Source organism: Symphalangus syndactylus, chromosome 16 (assembly GCF_028878055.3).
Source record: "Symphalangus syndactylus isolate Jambi chromosome 16, NHGRI_mSymSyn1-v2.1_pri, whole genome shotgun sequence".
Classification (NCBI taxonomy): domain Eukaryota; kingdom Metazoa; phylum Chordata; class Mammalia; order Primates; family Hylobatidae; genus Symphalangus; species Symphalangus syndactylus.
The window spans coordinates 70948759-70961322 of NC_072438.2; the positions used below are offsets into that span (position 1 = coordinate 70948759).

Below are 12564 nucleotides of genomic sequence, written 5' to 3' on the forward strand. Positions count from 1 at the left end.
GCAATCTGTTATGATAATGGCTTATTTCTTGTACAGCCTTCTGTTTACATAGGACAGGGGTTGGCAGAATGTTTCTATAATAGTCAGATAGTGAACATTTTAGGTTTTGTAGACAATATGGTCTCTGTTGCAATTCCTTTTCAACATTGCTACTGTGGTGTGAAAGCAGCCAGAGACAATATATGAATGAATGAACATGGCTGTGCTCCAATAAAAGTTTATTTACAAAAATAGGCAGTCGGCTGGATTGAGTCAGCAGGTCATAATTTGCCCACCCTGAGTATGGGAAACTCTAGTTGCCTTTCTATTTTCTTTAGTTTTCACCTTACCCCATTCTTAACTTTGTCAAATGTCTCAAAGAAACTATCAAGTCTGTGAGATTCTCTTGTTTTCTCTAATCTGTCTCTACAGCATCTGCTTTAAATTCTGCTGGGATTGGGATTTATGGCTTTCTTTGTGCTTGTTGTCCAGCTATCGTTCATTCAATTATTTATTTAGCACCTTCTTTTGGAGCACCTACAATATATCAGGCAACATTCTAGTTCAGAGGTAGCCTGGGGTTAGGTTTAGTTTTACTTTGTAAGGATAATGCAATATGATAAGTTTTGCATACTTGTTTCTGTGTGAACATCAGCTGTAAGAAAGCTAATGAAGTAATTATGTCTAAAACATATACATATATAATAACAATGGCTATCATTTATTAGGTTTTGATTATAGTATAATAAATGTTTTACATGAATTATTATCCTATTCCCTCTCTTAAGTCCTAATCACGCTTCTGGGAAGACATTGGTATTTGGGAGGAGAGGCAGTTACTCCTATTTTTTTTAGAATAGTGGTCAACCAATTAGTATAAAATACATAATTTTGGAATTCTTAGAAAGTAAAGAGGCCGGGTGCAGTGGCTTACGCCTGTAATCCCAGCACTTTGGGAGGCCGAGGTGGGCAGATCACGAGGTCAGGAGATTGAGACCATCCTAGCCAACACGGTGAAACCCCGTCTCTACTAAAAAAAATACAAAAAAAAAAAAAATTAGTCTCTCATTACTTGGTTTCCTATTGTTGTAATTGTAACTCCTCTCTCCTCCCTTTTCTTCCTTAAATTTAGAGATCCCAGTACTTAGGGCAACTCCGGTCACTTCACATTTGAAAACCATCACTTGCATTTTTGAACTTCCTCCAGCCAAATTACTAAAAGAATGTATTCCTGAAGCAATTGCTCTGGTGATTACACCGATTTTGTCTTGTTCTAGTGACAGGTGTCAGGACCAGGGCAATTATGACTCACTGGGGAAAAAAAATCCTAAATTGAATGCTGCCCAGGACCTAGGCGTCCAGGCTGTCTGGGATTTGCTGTTTTTATTAAGGCTGCAGGAATGAGGTTTTGTTATATTAGTCACCACCTGTTTAACTATACTCCCTCTCCACGTTGTCTGTCTGGCTGGCCTGCTTAGGCCCCATCTCCTAAGCTGGGGAATTGATATGTTCATTTAGATCCTTCTTAATTGCTGAGGGAAACAGAACCAGGCAGGTTCAGCTAGCCCTGCAGAGCAGCATTGCTGGGCTTGCATTCAGAGGGGTTCTTTCATTATTAGGGAGGTTAGCAATTCTGTGACCAGAGAGCAAATAACACTAAATCTGTGAATACCTTAAATTTCTCTGACTTCCATAGACAAGATATTTTTGGAACAATGTACCTTCAAGAACTTACAATCCCAATGAAAAGATGAGATGAGTAAATAACTAACTACAAAAGAGGTTCTCAGTGTGAATTAAGAATCCTTAGGTGAACATGTATATATATATAGTAAAATATAAGTAATATAGTAATATATAGTAAAATAATAAGTAATAATATACAACAAAATAATATAATGATATATAAGTAATAATATATAACAAAATAATATAATGATATATAAGTAATAATATATAACAAAATAATATAATGATAATCACTAATATTTATTGAACACCTAATATATTAGTCCATTCTCACACTGCTATAAGGTATACTACCTGAGGCTGGGTAAATATAAAGGAAAGAGGTTTAATTGACTCACAGTTCTGCAGGCTTAACAGGAAGCATGTATGACAATGTAATTTTTTTTTACAGTAGTTTATTCTAAAGTATACAACAGGCTCCAAGACAACATTTCATTCTAGCCAGGTGGCAAGACATGTTATGGCAGATCTTTAAATATGAATGGAATCAAGGGGCACCATTGCCTCAGGCATAAGGAACAGTTTATGGTTTCCCAGATTTCTTAATTCCACCTGTGGCCTGGGGCCCTTCCTCAAAACCTTTGCTTTTAGCTTCTTGAGTTTCTTTTCCTCCTCTTTTGGTTTCTGCTTGTAAAACCTTTATTTTCCTTTTGTATCTCCTTGGCCTGCTTTCAGGGTTGTTTGAGGGGCTTCTTGCCACCTTCATGGCTGGACATGGTGCTTGCCATCCCTTCTACATTTCAAGTCAATATTATTTTGAGTTTTTCAAACCTTTTTGTATATATTGGGTTAAACAAGTTTCCTGAAAGTGAAAAAGACATATCAATCACTTGACAACTTTGGATAAAGCCTTTTTGTTGTATTTTCCAGATTTCAGAAAGTGGATGATTTTGTCAGATTATAGACCTTTTGCAACTCAAGTGGCTTCCAATTCCTTGTTTTCAATAAAAGTAGCCAGTTGATAAATTCTTAAAAATGACTCTTGAAGATGTTTCCTTGTGGAATTTTTGCTATGTAACTTAAAAAGAGTTCAAATCATTAAATTATATTGCTATAATAAAATTCCTTCTATACATATTTATATGACTAGGTTTTTTCAGTGCTTACATTTATAAAAAATAAAAAACATCAGTAAAATTGATACTGAGCTGTATCTCGTTAAAATAATAATTATTATTTAATTAACGAATTGAAAAAATTCTCATTAAAGGACGTATGTCCAATAAAATTTTACTTTTTATGTTCAATTTAATTATTTATTGAACTTTGTAATCTGTATGTTGTTTGGAACAATTGTATACTACCAATAATTTCAATGGCTAATTCAATCTAGAAGAAATTATATGGATGAGAGGATTATGGATACAAGCAATTAAAAATAAATTCATATTTCAAATAACATACCATGTTAGTTGCAGAGAGTATTATAGGGTGATTAAAATAGCGTAAAGATATATTTTATTTTGGAATATTATGTGAGGGGCATTCTTTTTGATGCCTAAAAAAAGCAACGATGTAGCATGTATGTTAAATGTTCATTTATGTGTTTTTAAATAGTTGCATATCAACTAGTTAAAGTTAATAACTAGAGTATTTAACTTTCATTGGGCGAATTTATAAAAACATGCAGCAGCTTTGTTTTTAAATGTTGTTATTTACAATACACCGGAAACATCACCTTTTGCAATTATTTAAGTTTATGATGAAAAATTTGAGAGAACATTTACGAAATATGTGAATGGGTACTTAGCTTTCGATCTTTTGGTGAGTAAGCAAACCAAAAGTGGGAAGATCATTGTTACAGAGAAAATGAAAAGTGCAATTTGGGTAAGGTTGGTGCTTTACTTACTGCGGGTAGCAAAGAGTAGTTGGAGAGAAATGGGGAACAATGAAAGGAGGATTAGCATACGTTATTTGCAGTACAACAGAAGTACCATAGAGGGGCGCTGGAAGACTGAGGGACAGAGAGGTCTTTGGCTGACCCAGCTGGAAGGGAAGTGGCTCTTGGGGCAAGAACGGGTAAAACAAAATGGCGATGGTTCGTCAAAGATGTTCATCTGCACAAGGATATGATTGGATTCGTGACAGCGAGTTGGCTTGGGACAGCAGATTTCCAGTGAGGTGAACGCGAAGCTGTTCCAAGCACATTTGGTGAGTTGGAGTCAGTGCGGATGGAGAGGAACCATGAAGATTTCACTTGGGAGATGCTGTAAGTCCATCCTGACCACTCATGGTTCGACTTATGCAAAGCAGGCTGTGTCTTACACATAGAAGTGAGAGCACCTCAGGATTTCCCATGCCACTTAGGAAGAGGAATGCAGTGTTGGTTGTAAATGAATAATGGGGTTTGCTTACTGAAGACACTCAGGATCTCTTGGTGACTGTAATGGTACCTGTGGAAGCAAAAATTTACTTTCCAAAGGCAATCAGTATTTGGTTAAATCAACTACTGAACTTTTTAGAAAGAGTACTTTGTATTTCAGAGTCTCCTGGGTTGCTGGAAAGTAGGAGCTATCGTCTATGAAAGTAGCGATTTAGGAGAATTTCTCCAGGATTTCACAGATGATGGTGCTGCAGAGACGATTTTCCGTCTTGACCATTCAGGTGTTCAGTTGCAATTGTATACTACCAGCTTGTTTATTGGATTTGAAGCAAATCTGGCTAGTCAAATATAAATCTAAAAACATCTCCAAGACAAAAATAACTGTTTAGATTCTCAATCATTCACATTACTTAAACCCTGATTTCTACTCCACCTTCTTCCTTTCCTTTAGAAGCACAAGTGATCTATCACTATATTTTTATTTTGTAAATACTCCAGTTTTCCCAGCAGCTACTCTTGCTTGTAGAGGAAAATCTAATTTTTTTAAATCTGGCATTTAGGGACCTTCACAATTTAACTCAATCTATATTTCTTATTTTTTTTTTTTTTATGATGTCCCTATGTGGAGTCTCAGCACAGTCCATCTGCTTCTCTGCCATCTGAATATGACTTCAGGATATAGCATGTGCCAGACTGAGATACAAAAGATTATTGGTGATCACTTTTAATAGGGCAATCAAGGAAGTTTTCAGAAAGAGATGACATTTGAACTGGTTCCTGATTTGTTGGATTTCAAGGTATGGGTTTAGAGTGAAATACTGAGCTATTGGTGAGAACTTAGATGTGGCCCAGCTTTTTAGGAAGTTTATTCCAATAAAAGTCACCAGGAAGCTAGGGACTATTTGTTTTGGTCTTTTCTTACTATATTCTATGCTGGTCTGGTAAAAGTGTCTCCATTAGATGTGTACTTAGGTGTCTTTCAACACATAGAGTTATGAAGTAGGAACTTCCTGAAATTTGATCCACTAGTAGGCAGAATTTGATACAGGGGCACTTCTGTCTAGTATACTGTTCATGTTGTATTATAATCAGAGAATGACTACATTCCTATGTCTTTCACCTGGAGCATTTTCATCCAGACATCTCTTAGGCAAAATGGTGATTCAGATCTTTTTTTTTGTTTGTTTTTGAGACAGAGTCTCACTCTGTTGCCCAGGCTGGAGTGCAGTGGCGTGATCTTGGCTCACTGCAACCTCTGCCTCCCAGATTCAAGCTATTCTAGTGCCTCAGTCACCCCAGTAACTGGGATTACAGGCGTGCGCCAGCACACTTGGCTAATTTTTGCATTGTTAGTGCAGACGGGGTTTCGCCATGTTAGCCAGGCTGGTCTCAAACTCGTGGCCTCAAGTGATTCACCTGCCATGGCCTCCTAAAGTGGTGATTCATATCTTTATTGTCAACCTGGGATTCGGAAAAAAAAGTCCTTAATTGAGAATCTGAGAGTATAGATCCTAGACCTAGCAGTGCCACTTGATGCTAATAAAAACCACAACAAAAAAAACTTCCCCACCCTGGTTTTCCCACCTGTGAATTTATATAGTAATAATTTTTCTTATTTTTAGGTGTACAGTGGAAATTAAATGTTATTATAGGCAAACATTTTTCCAAGAAATAAAAAACCTTAAAATGCAAAGGATCAAATTCCGAGCCTTTTGTTCTCTGCGAAGGTACAACTAAGAAAAATGAAAAATATAGGTATGCAAATGTGTTAGATGGTACAGGTGAAGTTCAGGAGAGTCAGGACTGTGTTTTGCATTATATGTTCAGTTCATTTTACCAACATATAGTGAGTCTGTGAACAGTGCAAGTATGTCTGTCACATATGTCTGTCACATACTGACACTGTTCACATACTCACTATATATTGGTAAAGTGAAGGGATGAATGATTGACTGGAGGCAGTTAGGAGCCTTCTGCTAGCTGGCTCACCTGGCTGCCAAAGCTCTCTATGTAGGTGACTGGCTGAGTGACGTCTCCAAACTGTGTATATTTTAAGGATATCTTGCTTCCACCTGCTTTTCTCTCTGTTTTGATAATAGTAATAGTTAACATTGCTTGAGGACCAAATATATGCTACTTCTTTACATAAACCATTGGTAATCACCACAACCCTGAAAAAGTGTTTATTCCTATTTTAAATATCAGGAATTTATGCTCAGAGAGGCTAAATAACTTACTAAAAATGGTATAGCTAATGTATCAGTTTGGATATGTGAGATTATGCTGTAATAATAATCTCTAAATCTCAGTGTGATGGTTAATACTGAATGTCAACTTAATTGGATTGAAGGATGCAAAGTATTGATCTTGGATGTGTCTGTGAGGGTGTTGTCAAAGGAGATTAACATTTGAGTCAGTGGGCTGGGAAAGGCAGACCCACCCTTAATCTGGGTGGGCACCATCTAATCACCTGCCAGAATATAAAGCAGGCAGAAAAATGTAAAAAGATGAGACTGGCCTAGCCCCCCAGCCTACATCTTTCTCCCATGCTGGATGCTTCCTGCCCTAGAATATCAGACTCCAAGCTCTTTAGTTTTGGGACTCAGACTGATTCTCCTTGCTCCTCAGCTTGTAGACAGCCTATTGTGGGACCTTGTGATCATGTGAGTTAATACTTAATAAACCACCTTTTCTAAATATATGTATGTTATTAGTTCTGTCCCTCTAAGAGAACCCTAATACACACAGTAACTTAACATATAATGGTTTATTTTTTGCTTGTAATACATATTCACTGGGAGTCAGCAGGAATGCCCTGCTTATTATACTTAGGGATCCAGGCTTTGGAGCAACAACCATCACAAATATCCCTACCCCAGAGGGAAAGGCATCTCTGGAGAGTGTCATACCAGCAACAAATGCTTTACTTAGAAGTGACATCCATCCCTTCTTTTCATCATACTTTGACTAGGATTAGTCATATGACACCACCTATCCACAGGTGGACCAGGAAGTATAGTTCTTCCATGTGTCTGGATGATAGAGCCAGACATTTTGGAGGTGATGCAAATGACTACCAGGGCAAGTAAGTCAAAGACTTGGTTTCTGAATCCAAAAGTGTTTGACTCCAAAGCCAAGTTTATTTCACAAAACCACATGGCTTTACTCAACTTGCCTAGAGTTCTGGGTCTGGGGAATATCCATACCTTTTGACTTTCTGTTGCTGTTCAGTAAGGATTGTCTCCACCTTAAATCTTCATAGGCTAAGAATAACCCTTCCCTCTCAATTGTCATACCAGAAAGCATGACCCCTTTGGCCTAAGACAGATGAGGGGTTGAAAATCAGACCCTGGTGGGGTATGGTACTTGTCTCTGTTTCTGCTATCTTCTGCCTCTATATCTATGCAGAAGTAGCATCAAACCACTTTCTGCTATTCCAGTCCCAGAGGCGCTAGAGTGACTTCTAGTACCAGAGCAGCTGGAGTGACCTAGCAATTGGCTAGGTACATCCTGAACTATAGAAGATGTGTGCTCGGCCAAAAGCAGGACTTTTTCTTGCAAACTTGAATGGAGCTGATGACAGTGGCCTGTCAACAGTGCTGTGACTGTAGTTTAGGGTCATTCACATTTCTCTCTTTATAGGAAGCCCATGGTAGGAGTTTAGAGGAGGCTGCCCAGCAAATAGCCCTGAATCAGAAGTCAAGAGCTTTGAAAGCAGTCCTGGCTGTGTCATCACTAGCTGTGTGACCTGGGGTAAATAATTTAATCTCTGTGAAGTGTGAGTTTCCTTATCTGGAAGAAGATTAACTGTTCCAACATTCACATTTTTTAAATGAAAATGCCAATCTGCAAATAATGTGAAAGGCTAATATCTAAATAGTGCTTAATACTTTACAAAGTTTTGTTTGTTTGTTTGTTTGTTTTTGAGACGGAGTCTCACTCTGTTGCCCAGGCTGGAGGGCATGGCACAATCTCTGCTCACTGCAAGCTCCGCCCCCCGGGTTCACGCCATTTTTCTGCCTCAGCCTCCCGAGTAGCTGGGACTATAGGCACCCACCACCATGCCCAGCTAATTTTTTTTTTGTATTTTTAGTAGAGACGGGGTTTCACCTCGTTAGCCAGGATGGTCTTGATCTCCTGACCTCGTGATCTGCCCACCTTGGCCTCCCAAAGTGCTGGGATTACAGGCGTGAGCCACCGTGCCCGGGCTTTACAAAGTTTTTCAACTGCCCTGCTGTGTAGGCGTGATCACCATGATTTCCCCATTGAAGAAACTAAGTCTTGCAGGATTAGGTCAATTGCCTAAAGTCTCACAATTAATAAATAACAGAAGTAGGACTTGAATATAAGTCCCTGTCTCCAAATCTGGTATTCTTTCCCTTGTCTGAGTCTTTAACTAGGGTGGTCCATAGGATGTGAAAAGGAATGCACAAGTAAAGAAAGTGGGAGGCAGAGAGAAAGCAGTAGAGAATTTGGATCCTTGAAAACCAGATTTGAATTCCAGCTTTTCCAAATACTGGTTTGTAGTCCTTTAAAAGCCACTTCATCTTTCTTTTTCTGTTTGGCAAATGTAGACAGGGCTGATAGTCATGTGGTATATACTGGTACGGTCATATTGCTTATTAAAATACTGAAATCCTTCCATACTATTTAGTGAATACCCATTCCAACTGATCCCCTTGTTTGAGGTCCCCTCCCACCTCCTCACACTTTAGCAACAGAAGGGTTGATAGGCTTAGCAGGGGATATTAAGGACCCACTTTACTCCAGGGCTATGGCTTAGCAGGGGACATTAAGGACTCACTTCACTTAAATGATTAGGAATAATAGTGACAAAGATGAGAGGGTCAGCCATAAACCTTAAAGTACTATTTTCTAAAATGTCATAGAAATGCCCTCTGGAAAAATAATTCTGTTGTGTAGAAAACACTACATAGAATTTTACCTAGGAAAGACTTACTATACATTAGCCCATTCAAGACTCTGAGATGGCTTGTTGTAAAGGAACTTATTTTACATTTTTAACTTTGATTTTTCTAATATTTGAGAATATAATTCATTTTTCCCCATTATCACCTATCATATTCTCTGCTAATTTTGTGAATCTTAGCTTTTGACCCTGAGCTTATTATTTGCTATGTCTACTCATTCTCTTACAGTACATCTTTTTATGTGGTGGTTCACATAGTTTGTAACCCAGATGCTGTTTAGTCCAGGGTAGAGACAGCCAACTTCCTATGGTAGGTTTATTGCAGGTTATTCTAGAGTTCAGCTATCCTAGAATGACAGGAACAAGAAAAAACAATAGCATTATCAACAACAGTGGCAGCTAGTATTGATTGAATGCTTTTGATATATTGAGGACTCAGCTGAGTGCTGTACATATTATGCTGGTTATGGTGCTTAACTCTGTTTCATTTCAAATGATCAGTCTAAGCCAAGGGGTAGTAAACTATGGCCTGTGGGATATTCAGTCCTAGGCCCGTGATTGTAAGATCCATGAGATAATTTTTAAAAATGTTTTTACAAGGTTCCAAGAAGAAGACTGGTGTGTTACAGAGACTGTATGTGGCCCACAAAACCTATGTTATCATTTTGCCATTTATAGAAAAAGTGTCAATACATGATAATCCCACCTTGTTTTCTAATGGCTGGAATAGGTTTAGACATGTGATCCATTCAAACAACAAATTGCCATTGAGTCCTAACCACTATTTGAATATTAGGGGAACAGCAGTAAACAAAACAGACACAAAATCGTATTCTTGTGTATCTTACATTCTAATTCGTTCTACTTAATAAGATATAAATCTGTTACTGTTTGATTAAAGCTTCTCACACCTAAGTATGCAATATTGCAAATGATATTTCCTTTTTATGTTTAGATATTTCTCTCTTTAAATGTGGTAGTTCTAACTTATAATTGTAAGGGGAATCAGCTCAAGAAAGACCCAGCACATTAAGGGTGACAGAGAAGAAAGTTGAGAATGAATTAAGCTACTGAGTCAATCAGCCTTGAATTCTGCCATATCTTAGGACTTTCCAGTATATTAGATAATAATTTTCCTTATTGTTTAAGTTCTTTTAAATCAGTTTTCTGTTACCAAAATTAACTAAAGATATATGTATACACATGTGTTGCCTAATTTAATCCTTATGACAACTTATGAAATATTTATTATTCCATTTTACAAAGGAAGAATCTTAAGATCAGAGAAATTAATTATTTACATAGTCAACATATTATGTAACATAACCAAGTTGAGAACTCAGGTCTCTCTGACTCGAGTTCAATATCTCCCTTTACAGAATTTCTAAGCAGTGAGAATTGTTAGAGGGAAGGGCAGAAAGCCAATATGAAGACAGTTTTTCATGTCCTGAGCCTGTGTATATGACTGTGTCATTGAGTTTCATCCTCTTTCTTAGATCTAAAGTAATGTTTCTTTCTTTCATTTTTTTTTTTTTTTTTTTTTTTTTGAGACACAGTCTTGCTCTGTTGCCCAGGCTGGAGTGCAGTGGCACAGCAACCTCCACCTCCTGGGCTCAAGCAATTCTCCTGCGTCAGCCTCCTGAGTAGCTCAGATTACAGGTAAGTGCCATGGCTAATTTTTGTATTTTTAGTAGAGATGGGGTTTCACCATGTTGGCCAGGCTGGTCTTGAACTTGTGACCTCAAGTGATCCGCTGGCCTCGGCCTCCCAAAGTGCTGGGATTACAGACATGAATCACCACACTTGGCTGAGTAGTATTTCTTGACTCCCATCCCACCATAAGAAGACAGCATTTTCCCATTTGTTGGGCATTCATTGTCCTAAGACAACTGTATAATACACATAAAGAATAAGGGAGAGGCACATCACCCAGGGAGGGACAAATCTGTCAGTTTCTTTCCGTCTTCTCCACAATCATCTGATCACTTTTCACTTTGTCTACTCCAGCAATAAATTCCCATCTGGTCTATGTTTATTCACTCTGGCCTTCCAATTCAATCTTCACATTGCAACTAGAAGATAAAGACAGATTTTTAGGCCAGGTGTGGTGGCTCACGCCTGTAATCATAAAACTTTGGGAGGCCAAGGAGGGTGTATTACCTGAGGTCAAGAGTTTGAGACCAACCTGGCCAACATGGCAAAACCCCGTTTCTACTAAAAATACGAAATTATTAATCAGGCATGGTGGTGGGCACCTGTTTCTCAGTTACTTGGGAGGCTGAGGCAGGAGAATCACTTCAACCTGGGGAGCAGAGGTTGCAGTGAGCCGAGATTGTGCCTCTTCACTCCAGCTGGGCAAAAGAGCGGAAATCCATCTTAAAAAAAAAAAAGACAGATTTTTAATATGGTCTGCAAAGCCTCTTCAGCTTCATTTTTCCTCAAGTGCCCTCCTGCTTTCTCTGTTCCTGTGTACTGGCTTTTATCAACCATTAGTTTCTGCCTGGAATGATCTTTCTTTCCTTCTATGCCCAATAAACAACTATTTGTCCTTTTGATATCTGCTCAAGCTTTTTTTTCATACCAGCCTTTTCTGATCTCCCTGACTAGATTGACTCCTATCATAAGCTCTCAATGGGCCATGTGCATTTCCTTCAAAGCACATGGCACAACTGTAGTTTTTCATTAGTGTGTGTGATTACCCATTTATATCTATCTACCCTACTATATTATGTGCTCTAGGAGAGCAGTGGCCGCATCTGCTACCCAGTGTGTGGCACACAATAGTTGCTCAATACATATTTGTGGAATGAATGTGTAAATGTATACAGAAAAGACATTTTACATTTCATCAGTGATTTAAAACAGATTTCAGAGCTCAGGTTGTAGCAATCTGAGTCCCTGTGAGAAATAAGTGAGATCATCAAATGCAACAATTTCCATTTTGAACAAGGAAAGTTCAACCTAGGGACTATTTACATAGTTGTAACTTGGTTATAAGGGAAGGTAACAAGGGATGGTGAAGCACCCTGGGGTTAGCAACAGTGAGTTAGAAGTTGGTCCCCTAAAACTGAATGGGCAACTGAAGGGAGAAGTTTGGCTTTAAAGAGAATAGCCATGGTTCTAGAAGACAGCCACAGGATAGGTGCTGTGGCCATTGTAGAGGATCCCAGCCAAGCCAATGAAGCTCTGCAGTGTCCAGTCATGTCAGAATTATAAAAACAAGAAAAAAAATTGTCATCATCAGCACCCTCTTCCCTTCCTTGACCTCCATCCAGTGCCTCGCACTGGCTAAACCCAGCTGAAATCCAGAGGGAAGAGAACTGAATGATGTTCATAAAGGCCTGGACTTTCAGGGGACAGAGCTGGGTGGAAAATGAAGAAAATGGATCTAGCAGGACAAGTAAAAAATCCCAGCCATTGGTCATTGGGACAATTCCCTTTTTTTTTTTTTTTTTTGAGATGGAGTCTAGCTGTGTCACCCAAGCTGGAGTGCAGTGGCGCCATCTCGGCACACTGCAACCTCCACCTCCCGGGTTCAAACAATTCTCCTTCCTCAGCCTCCCGAGTAGCTGGGATTACAGGT

The 12564-nt window shown here is 38.6% G+C and overlaps 1 pseudogene; it reads right to left on the reverse strand.

Moving 5' to 3' along the window:
- Positions 1–1958: 1958 nt before the first annotated feature.
- Positions 1959–2444, reverse strand: LOC129464347 (translation machinery-associated protein 7B-like; annotated as a pseudogene).
- Between the last annotated feature and the right edge of the window lie 10120 nt (positions 2445–12564).